Genomic DNA, 10,978 nt, shown 5'->3' with positions numbered 1-10,978 from the left:
CGTATGATATTCTGGTAGGCACCCTGGTATAGAAAAATACATTAGGTAAAAACTAAGGAAATCAAAATGAACTGTGAACTTTAGTTATGAAAAGTGTATTGAATTTGGTCTATTAATTTTAAGAAATGTATTATGTTAATGTATGATGTTAATAATAGAAAAAAAAAAAACTAGAGAAGAAAGTACCTAAGAACTCTGTACTGTCTTTTCCATTTTTCTGTAAACCTAAAACTGTTCTAAAAAACAGTATCTTAAAAAAAAGTGGTTTTTCTATATATCTTCAATAAACTCATAGAAGACAAACACTTGAATATAGCATTTACAACGGCTCATCTCCCCATTAAAAAGGAAGAAAAGTATATGTAGAAATAAATACATTAAAAGGTTTATAAGACCTCTCCACTAAAACCTGCAAATATTTCTGAGAAAATTAAAGACTTAAATAAAAGGAAAGATATAACATACTCATACACAGGGAAAGGCATAAAGATGTCAGTTCTCTCCAAGCTAATTTTTAGATTCAGCACAAACCTAGCCAAAATTCAACCAGTTTTAAAAGAATTTTTAATTGTGAAAATTGACAAGCTGATTCTGAAAAAAGTCAAGATAATGAACAGAAGACTTACCTCTGTTCCAGATGTAAAGCTAAAGTAATACGACGTGATATTGATTTAAGGATAAGAATATACAATAAAATAGTGATTCAGAAAAAGACACACAAATACAGTCATCTGATATATATATATGTATATAAAAATATACAAATAAAACAGTGCATAAGATTAGAGAAATATGATCTTTCCAACAAAAGATGCTGTGTCAATTGGATATCCATGTGGAAAAATTATATATTGTATATTGACCCCTACCTAAGACTGGAGACAAAAACCTATTTCAAATGCATTGAAGATTTAAATGTGAAAGATAAAATACAGCAAAACACAGCTTTTTTTTTTTTTTTTTTTTTTTCTGAGACAGGCTCTCATTCTGTCACCCAGCCTGGAGTGCAGTGGTGCAAACTCAGCTCACTGCAACCTCTGCCTCCTGGGCTCGTGTGATTCTCCCACCTCAGGTTCCTGAGTAGCTGAGACTATAGATATGTACCACTATGCTTGTCTAATTTTTTTTTTCTTTTTTTCAGACGGAGTTTCGCTTTTGTTGCCTAGGCTGGAGTGCAATGGCGAGATCTTGGTTCACCGCAACTTCTGTCTCCCAGATTCAAGCGATTCTCTTGCCTCAGCCTCCCGAGTAGTTGGGATTACAGGCATGCACCACCACCCCGGCTAATTTTGTATTTTTAGTAGAGATGGGGTTTCTCCATGTTGGTCAGGCTGGTCTTGAACTCCCCACCTCAAGGTGATCCATCTGCCTCGGCCTTCCAAAGTACTGGGATTACAGGCGTGAGCCAACGTGCCCAGCCTATGCTTGTCTAATTTTTAAATTTTGTGTAGAAATGAAGTCTCACCATATTGCCACAGTTGGCCTCAAACTCCAGGACTCAAGCAATCCTCCCACCTTGGTCTCCAAAAGTGCAAAATAGAGCTTTTAAAAGAAAATATTGTAGAACATCTAAATGAATTTAGTAACCATATAAAAAAGCTTTAGGAGTTCACCCACCACTACACCTGCCTTACATGTAATGATAAAGGGAGTTATTCCAGTTAAAACAAAAGAATGCTAATAACATGAAAACATGAAAGTATAAAACTCACTATAAAGGTAAGAATATAGTTAAATTTAGGATATACTAAATACTATAAAGGTGGCACATAAATTAGACTTAATCCAGTGTAAAAAATTTTTTAAGTATTAAAAATTACTATAACTTCAAAAATTTGGTCATGGAAATAATATGTAAAAGATGTAAACTGTTATATCAATAGCATATGTGGAGGGGGTAGAGAAATGAAAATGTAGAGATTAGAATGGTGCTTACTAGGAGATTGAGGATGGAGGAAAAAGGAAATATAGTGATGTTGGTCAAAGGGTACAAACTTTCAGCTGAAAGGGAGCAATAAGTTCTGTAGATCTATTGTGCAACATAGTGACTATAGTTAATAATATAGTGTATATTTGAAAATTCCTAGGAGAATAGATTTTTAAGTGTGTCACCACACAGACAAAAAATAATAAATGCGTGAAGGGATATATATGTTAATTAGCTTGATTTAATTATTCCACAATATATACACATATCAAAACACCACATTGCACACCATAAATATATATATATATATGGTCAATAAAAAGAATCTCAAACCAATAACCTAATCTTCCACCTTATGAAACTAGAGAAAGAAAAACAAACTGAATTCAAAAAAGCAAAGGAAGAAAACAATAAAGATTACAGCAGATATGGAAGGAGAAATAGAAAATAGAAACAAGCAAAACTGACTAAAAATAGATAATGTGAATATAACTATAACAAGTAAAGAAACTGAGTTGGTAATAAAAAAATTTGTTACAAAAAAGAAGCCACCAGATGGTTTCACTGGTGAATTCTACCAAATGCTTAAAGAGGTAACACAAATTCTTCACAAATCCTAACAATAACAACAAGTAGAAGAGAAGGAAACACTTCTTAGCTCATTTTTTGAGGTCAGTATTACCTGGATACTGAAGCCAGACAAAAAATTCACAAGAAAATACTATTGATCAATATCTCTTGTGACTATAGATGCAAAAATCCTCAGTAAAATACTAGTAAACTAAACCCAGCAGCATATAAAAAAGAAATTTATATGTCAATCAAGTGGGATTTATCTCAGGAATGTAGATTTGGTTCAACAAATGAAAGTCAAGGGAATGCACCATAAGGGAGAAAAGCTTTTGATAATCTCAACACATGCAGACAAAGCAATTGACAAAATCTAACACCTTTATATGAAACATATACTAAAAACACCAAAAAAAAAAAAAAAAAAAAAACCCTAGTAATAGAAGGAAACTACTTTGAATTAACAAAGGGCATGTATGAAAAACCCATAGCTAACAGCATACTTAATGGTGAAAACAAAGTTTTTCCCTAAGATTAGGAACAAGACAAGAATGTCTGTTCTCCCTACTTCTATTAGACAATGTATTTTAAATTCTAGCCAGGCCAATTAGGCAAGATTTTTTAAAAGGTGAGGGATGGGGTGGGATACTGTTTGGAAAACAAGAAGTGAAGTATATCTATTTGCAGATGACATGACCCTATATACAGAAACCCCTAAAAATCTACAAAAGGCCTATTAGAGCTAATATTAGGTTGGTGCAAGAGTAGTTGTAGTTTTTGCCATTACTTTTGCACTGTCCTATAAATGAGTTCACCAAGGTTGTAGGATACAAGATCAATACAGAAAAATCAGTTGTACTTCTATACACTAGCAACGAATAATGCAAACATAAAATTAAAAAGCCAGTTCCATTGTGATTGCAGAAAAAAAAAAAAAAAAAAAAAAAAAAAAAAAAACCAGGAATATTTTTAACGAAAAAAAAAAAAAAAAAAAAAAAAAGAATTAAATGACCAGGATTAAGTTTAACGAGAGAAGTGCAACGCAGTCCATTTGCTGATTTTTTTTTTTTTTTTTTTTTTTTTTAGAATTTGTTGTTGTATTTTTTGCATCTGTAATTTTCATTTGACTTCTCTTTATAGAACCTATTTTTTTCCCTGGAACTTTACTTCTTTGCCCAGAGTTTCTATTTTTTCATCTATTTTAATAGTGTTCGTAATTATTAGTATTTGCTGAAATATTTTTATGATGGCTATGTGAAAATCCTTTTTAGATAATTCTACCATCTGTGTAATCTTGGGGTTGGTGTCTTTTATTGTCCGTTCTCATTCAAGTTGGGATCACCTTGGTTCTTGGTATGATGAGTGATTTTCAATTTCTATTTGGGCATTGCAGATATTATAAGATACTGGATCTTATTTAAATGCCGGGTTTTACCAGGCATCCTCTGACACTGCTCTGGCAGGAGAAGTGGGGTCACCTCTTGTAGGCAAGGTGGAATAAAAGCTCAAGTTCTCTACTTAGTCTTCACTGACACACAGCCGAAGAAGGGGTGTCTTCTTAGTGCTTAGGTAGGAGTGGGGCTTCAGGCTCATCACTAGGTCTCTGATGATACCCCCTGGATGGGAAAGAGAAGGGTGCCCCATTAGTGCTCCCTGCATGGTCTCCACTGATACCATGGGAGGTGGCTTACGTCTATAATCCCAGGACTTTGGGAGGCTGAGGAGAGGATAGCTTGAGGCCAGGAGTTTGAGACCAGCCTGGGCAACATAGCAAGACTCCATCTCTACAAAAAGAATTTAAAAATTAGTCAGGTGTGGTGACATGCCTGTAGAAGTATTCACCCAAGGCCGAGGCGGGTGGATCATGAGGTCAGGAGATCGAGACCATCCTGGCTAACATGGTGAAACCCCGTCTCTACTAAAAATACAAAAAACTAGCCGGGCGTGGTGGCGGGCGCCTGTAGTCCCAGCTACTCGGAGGCTGAGGCAGGAGAATGGCGTGAACCTGGGAGGCGGAGCTTGCAGTGAGCCGAGATCGCGCCACTGCACTCCAGCCTGGGTGACACAGCGCGAGACTCCGTCTCAAAAAAAAAAAAAAAGAAGTATTCACCCAAATATTTGGGAGGTTCAGGTGTGAGGATTGCTTGAGTCCAGAGGTTTAAGGTAGCAGTGAGCTATGATCATACCACTACATTCCAGCCTGAGTGACAGAGTGAGATCCCATCTCTTAGACAAAAAAAGGAGAATGATTTTGGATTACAAGGATGTCCAGTGTGTGGTCATTGGAGTGTACTGCTAAAGAGAAATATTAGACAACATTTAAATTTCCTGTTTGATATATATATATCTCAATAACATATATATATCAAGTATATATATACATATATCAAGTATATATACACATATATACTTAAGACATATGTATATAAACAAATACATAATGTGGCAAATATTAGGTTTGCAACTTAATTAATTTTTAAATATATATCCACCTATGAACCATAACCCACACACAGATATGTGGCATTTCCAACAATGAGAATCTTTTTTTTTTTGAAACGGTATCTCACTCTGTCTCCCAGGATGGAGTGCAGTGGTGCAATCTCGGCTCACGGCAACCTCCACCTCCTGGGTTCAAGTGATTCTCCTTTCTTAGTCTCCCAGAGCTGGGACTATAGGGCCTGCCACCATACTCGGCTAATTTTTGTATTTTTAGTAGAGACGAGGTTTCACCTTGTTGGTCAGGCTGGTCTCAAACTTCTGACCTCAGGTGATCCACCCTCCTCAGCCTCCCAAAGTGCTGGGATTACAGGCATGAGCCACTGCAACTGGCTGAGAATAGATTTTTTAAAGACCCAAGAAAAGGGGCAGCCCATCAAGACAAAAACTTTTTCCAATAACTGCTCTACTTTAACCAAACACCACAGTAAAATGTTCACCCTCTCCCCTTACCCACATACCAGCAAAGACTGAGTAGGAAGTTTAAACTTCAACCGTACCATACAAGATGCCAAAACCCTGCCTGTTCCCCCAACCCAACCAGAGCAGTATCAGAAAAGGCCTAGTGGGAGCTGGAACTTTCATAACAACCAGGTCATAAAGAGGCACCCCATGCCTCAGTGGAGACCATGTAGGGAGCCCGAACTTCTACTCCCATCCAGTCAAACAAATTACCTCATGCCTTCTTAGTCAAGGTAGTATCAGAGGAGACCAAATGAAGAGCTGGGAATTTTACCACCATTCACTTATAAACTTGTGGGTCGGGAGAAAGAGATGAAACACAGAGAACAGAACATTAAATACAATTTAAAATAACATTAAGATACTTTATGAGAGTAGGAATATGAAAAGTTGGCTCTATAGTAATAACTAAGTAATTTCAATTAAAATATTTTTTACATATTGTGTTTAGAAAAAAACGAATGAGTATATCATTATTCCTGAAAATTTCCTCACATATATCCCAGAGTGAAAGTTCACCTTGTCATCTTGATTTCATTCTCTTACATGCCCAGAATATCCATTTACTTTTTTCCTAACCCAGCAACCTGCGTCTTCATATCTCTACCACACTATCTTATCCAGGAAACTTCCTTCTAGAGTTCTGGGAAAGCAGTGTCCAACAGCTCTTTGTCAGAAATCCACCGTCCCAAAGCCTTAAATTAACATAATGGTGTAATTTCTGTAGGTTCATTTTCACCCCCTATTTATTTATTTTTTAAAATAAACAAAACAAAACCTTAAGCCCTCAAATGCCTGAGGTATACGGGAGCAATGACGTTGTATTTCATCAACCAATCAAGTCAGAGATTATGGGCCTGAAGCTAACGGGTGCAGACTAGGGGCGAGCTTGGAGCATGTAACTGTCAGTGAGGTTGCAGTTGGTCTGGGCTGTTTGGCTGTGAGCGAAATAGCTGCCCCCCACTTCTCACTTGCACACCACGGGATAGTCCACCTGAGGCTCCGGATGGTGAGCTCTCCAGTCTCTAGTTTCCTTTTCTGGAAGTTGACCTTTCCTACTGGTACTTTCTCTCTCAGTCTCGCCTCCTAGAGGAACAAAGGCTCCCACAGTTTTCCAGCTGCAGATTCAGCCACTCGCTCTTGGAGCTTCCGCCTTTTTGTGGCAGACTATGAAACACTTTCCCAAAGTTCAGCTAGCCTCTCGGTTTGAACTTCTACCCCCTAGCCGCTTGCCCTCCTCCATTATGCTTTTTACATCAACTCTTTGTGAACTATCCAGTAGCATGTGTTCCCTTTGCGTTATTGAAACTGAAAAGTCCAGCCCCTGGGGAAAGCTCACTGGTTCAGGGAATCGCCTCAGGTGTGTGGAGCTGATCCTGAGCCGGATGAAGGGCTCATTCTGAGTGCAGGGGCATTAGGAGGGCAATAACCCACCCACCTTCAGAGTCAGTAAGATGTCAGCGTTGTGTGGTGCGAGAGTTTACTAAGGAGGCAGTCCAGCCCCAGGTACCAAAATAAATTAAACCAGTAAGCATGAGCTTTGTAGTTGTGAAGATTACTGAGACCCCATAGTGCCCTCTTCAGGATGCTTTCTTCAACGAATTCTTGCAAACCCTTCCATTGTAAAGGAAGAAAGACTGTTTCCATGTTCAGGAACACGGTAAATTAATATGACTTCCGGTTCATGAGACAACATTTCTCAATGCTGGCTGACTGACAAGGACAAATTCATGTCATTTTTGAGAGAGCAGTCATTAGTTTCCTCCACACACAAAGAGAATTAAGATTTTAGCTAACATATTTATATATATTTTTGTGTGTGTGTGTGTATATATATATAATTTTTTTACATATATATAATTTTTTTAATGGAGTCTCACTCTGTTACCCAGGCTGGAGTGCAGTGACGCAATCTTGGCTCACTGCAATCTCCGCCTCTTCAATCAATTCTCCTGCTTCAGCCTCCCACGTAGCTGGGATTACAGGCACGTGCCACCACACCTGGCTAATTTTTTTTTTTTTTTTTGATTTTTAGTAGAGACAGTTTCACAATTTTGTCCAGACTTGTCTCGAACTCCTGATCTCAAGTGATCCATCCGCCTAGGCTTCCCAAAGTGCTGGGATTACAGGCGTGAGCCACTGTGCCCAGTCAGCTAACTTACTGATAAATTAATGCAGAGGACCTTTGTGATAACCAGTATTTTTTTCCTTAATGAGATTTGGACTCACAGACTTTTACAAAGCTGTCAAAAGTCAGCTTAAGATGAAGAGTTTTAATTACATTGAAAGCCTGTTTATTCTCATCGCTATTTCTTTACTCATACATTTAACATATTAAGCTATAGTAATGCTAGTATTTTAAAAACTATTTTAAAATGACATCTATTCTGAAATAAAGATTTCTTATGAGATTTTGGAGTAGGGGTTGGGGAAGCCAAATGGTATTTATCACATATGCATAGCCAGAGAGATAAATTGTGTTGAATTTGATCATCTATATCTCTGAATTTAAGAGTAAACAGGATTTGTGGTAATTTTATTACTATTAATGTGATTATAATTTAACTTTTATGTTCTAGGGTACATGTGCAGGTTTGTTATGGGGATTTGTTGTGCAAATTATTTAATCACCCAGCTATTAAGCCTGGTACCCATTAGTTATTTTTCCTGATCCTCTCTCTCCTCCCACCATCCACCCTTAAGTAGGCCCCAGTGTGTTCCCCTCTATGTGTCCACGTGTTCTCAATATTTAGCTCCCACTTATAAGTGAGAACATGCAGTATTCGGTTTTCTGTTCCTGCATTAGTTTGCTAAGAATAATGGCTTCCAGCTCCATCCATGTTCCTACAAAGGACATGATCTCATTCTTTTTTATGGCTGCATAATATTTCATGGTGTATATGTGCCACATTTACTTTATCTAGTCTACCATTGATGGTCATTTGGGTTGATTTCATGACTTTGCTTTTGTGAATAGTGCTGCCATGAATGTACACGTGCATGTGTCTTTATGATAGAACAGTTTACAGTTCTTTGTGTTTATACCCTGTAATGGGATTGCTGGGTCAAATGGTAGATCTGTTTTTAGGTCTTTGAGGAATCACCACACTGTTTTCCACAGTGGTTGAACTCATTTACATTCCCACCAACAGTGTATAGGCGTCCTTTTTTCTCCACAACCTTACCAGCATCTGTTATTTTTTGACTTTTCAATAGTAGCCATTTTGACTGGTGTGAAATGCCACCTTCCTTGTGGTTTTGGTTTGCATTTCTCTAACGATCAGTGATGTTAAGCTTTTTATCATATGCTTGTTGGCAGCATTTATGTCTTCCTTTTAGAAGTGTCTTGTCCTTTGCCTACTTTTTAATGGGGTTGTTTGTTTTTTCTTGTAGATTATTTTAAGTTCCTTATAGATGCTGGATATTAGACCTTTGTCAGAAGCATAGTTTGCAAAAATTTTCTCCCATTCCGTAGGTTATCTGTTTACTCTGTTGATAGTTTGTTTTGCTGTGCAGTAGCTCTTTAGTTTAATTAGATTCCCATTTGTTAATTTTTGCTTTTGTTGTGATTGCTTTTGATGTTTTTGTCATGAAACCTTAGCCCACTCTTATGTTGAGAATAATGTTGCCATTACCAGTCCCTACAAAAACACACTTAAGTACACAGACCAGTGACACTATAAAGCAAGCACACAGTCAAGTCTGCATAATAACCAGCTAACATCATGCTGAATCCACGTATATCAATACTAACCTTGAAAGTAAATGGGTTAACTACCCCAATTAAAAGGCACAGAGTAGCAGGATGAATAAAGAACCCAGACCCTATGGTAGGCTGTCTTCAAGACACTCATCTTACATGCAGGATCAAAAGAAATGGATGGAAGAAAATCTACCAAGCAAATGTAAAACAGAAAAAAGCAAGGGTTGCAATCCTAATTTCAGACAAAACAGACTTTAAACCAGTAAAGATTTAAAAACAAAAAACAAAACAAAAAAAAGAGAATAACATAATGGTAAAGGGTTCAATTCAACAATACCTAACTATTCTAAATATATATCCACTCAACATAGGAACACCCAGATTCATAAAGCACGTTCTTAGAGACTTTCAAAGAGACTGACACTCCCACACCACAATAGTAGGAGACTTCAACATTCTACTACAGTTTTAGACAGATCATCAAGTCAGAAAATTAACAAAAACATATTCAGGACCTAAACTCAGCACTGGCTCAAATGAACCTGATAGACATCTACAGAACTTTTCACTCAAAAACAAAAGAGTATACATTCTTCTCATTGCCGCATGACACATACTCTAAAATCAACCATGTGGGCAAACAAAGAACACTCATCAGCAAATGCAAAAGAGTTGAAATCACAATAACCACTCTATCAGACCACAGCACAATTTTATTATTTTCTGAAAAAAATTTATTATAATTGAATGTGTAAATTTTTAAATAATTTTAGAAATGATAAAAATGCTCATGGGAACATGTATTCCTAATTTGGAAAACAATAGACTTCTTAACTATATTAAAATTCAGAAAGCAAGTAGGAATGTATAACTGTGGTACAGAAAACAGTTTTCCTTATTTCATCTAGCCTGTATACTCGAGGATGGTTAGTCTTGGCATAAGAGTGGGCAAGTTAGGAGGTGACATTGCCAATATTTTTCTCAATAGTTTGATGTTAAGAGCAAATATTACCAATTGACCAAAATGTTCTTTCCTAAAGGCAGGGGCTTCCCCTGGGGCAGTGTTTCTAAACACTGTTTGCTCATTAGAATCACTGGAAAGCTTTTAGAGTTGCCAATACTTAGGCTGCACCCCAGATGAATTAAATTAACCTTGGAGGGTGGGCACCAAGGCATCAGTATTTTCTAAAACTTGCCACATGATTCCATGTGTGGCCAAGGTTGAGAATCTCTGTTAAGAGACGTAGCTGAGCTCACTTTTCTCTGTCACTTATATTACATTCGAGATCTTCAGGTCTACCTACAGTTCTTGATATGTTTAGGTAATGTTAAAGAATTTAGAAATCCTTTGAGGAAAAGAACCAAACACAAAACCCAAAACAGCCCCCAAATCCAGGAAGTGATCTGATACTGAAACAGGACTCAGTATGTTGCTCCAAGCTGGCCTTAGGCTCATAGCTGGGCCAATGTTGTTCTCCTCTTTGACATAAGTGATCCCACAGAACATCAACATCAGACAAGTCACTCCAAACCTTAGCAAAATAAGACACAAAGGTTGTTGTGCAATCTATACAACACCAACCACCCTCACTCTCAGCTAAAATGAGTGACTGCTGCTTCTGTGCCCATTACAGCTTTATCTTAGCTCTAGTCCACCCTCTTTATAGTAAAGTTTTATTGAAATACTCAATCACAGAATTGTCCTCACTTTCTGACAGCACCCTATCAAAACTGAACCCTCACTTCCATAGACCTTTTCCAAAATTACCCAAAGTGCAGATGCTCTAATAGGTTATTTCTTACACTCTTTTGCTGAT

General features: G+C 37.3%; 1 protein-coding gene and 1 long non-coding RNA gene across 13 annotated transcripts in view; one reads left to right on the top strand and one right to left on the bottom strand.

The window, feature by feature from the left end:
* Positions 1–3,786: 3,786 nt before the first annotated feature.
* On the bottom strand, positions 3,787–5,564 carry LOC108584474. Its single transcript, XR_001899578.3, has 2 exons — positions 5,458–5,564; positions 3,787–4,113 (listed from the first exon to the last, which is right to left on the bottom strand). It is a non-coding gene; the product is annotated as an uncharacterized LOC108584474 (long non-coding RNA).
* A 743-nt stretch (positions 5,565–6,307) lies between these two features.
* Positions 6,308–10,978, top strand: part of SLC9C1 (solute carrier family 9 member C1) — a 136,740-nt gene continuing 132,069 nt past the window's right edge. For 9 of the 12 annotated variants that reach the window (XM_021934036.2, XM_021934035.2, XM_021934032.2 and 6 more), the window contains exon 1: positions 6,308–6,467. The gene's annotated coding sequence lies outside the window, so the exon portion shown is untranslated. The other 3 variants (XM_021934033.2, XM_031663007.1, XM_021934027.2) reach the window with 3 other exon arrangements.

Source organism: Papio anubis, chromosome 2, assembly GCF_008728515.1.
Source record: "Papio anubis isolate 15944 chromosome 2, Panubis1.0, whole genome shotgun sequence".
In the NCBI taxonomy this organism is placed as follows: Eukaryota; Metazoa; Chordata; class Mammalia; order Primates; family Cercopithecidae; genus Papio; species Papio anubis.
Note: the sequence above shows the minus strand (reverse complement) of the source record. Positions and strands in the feature narration are given on the sequence as shown.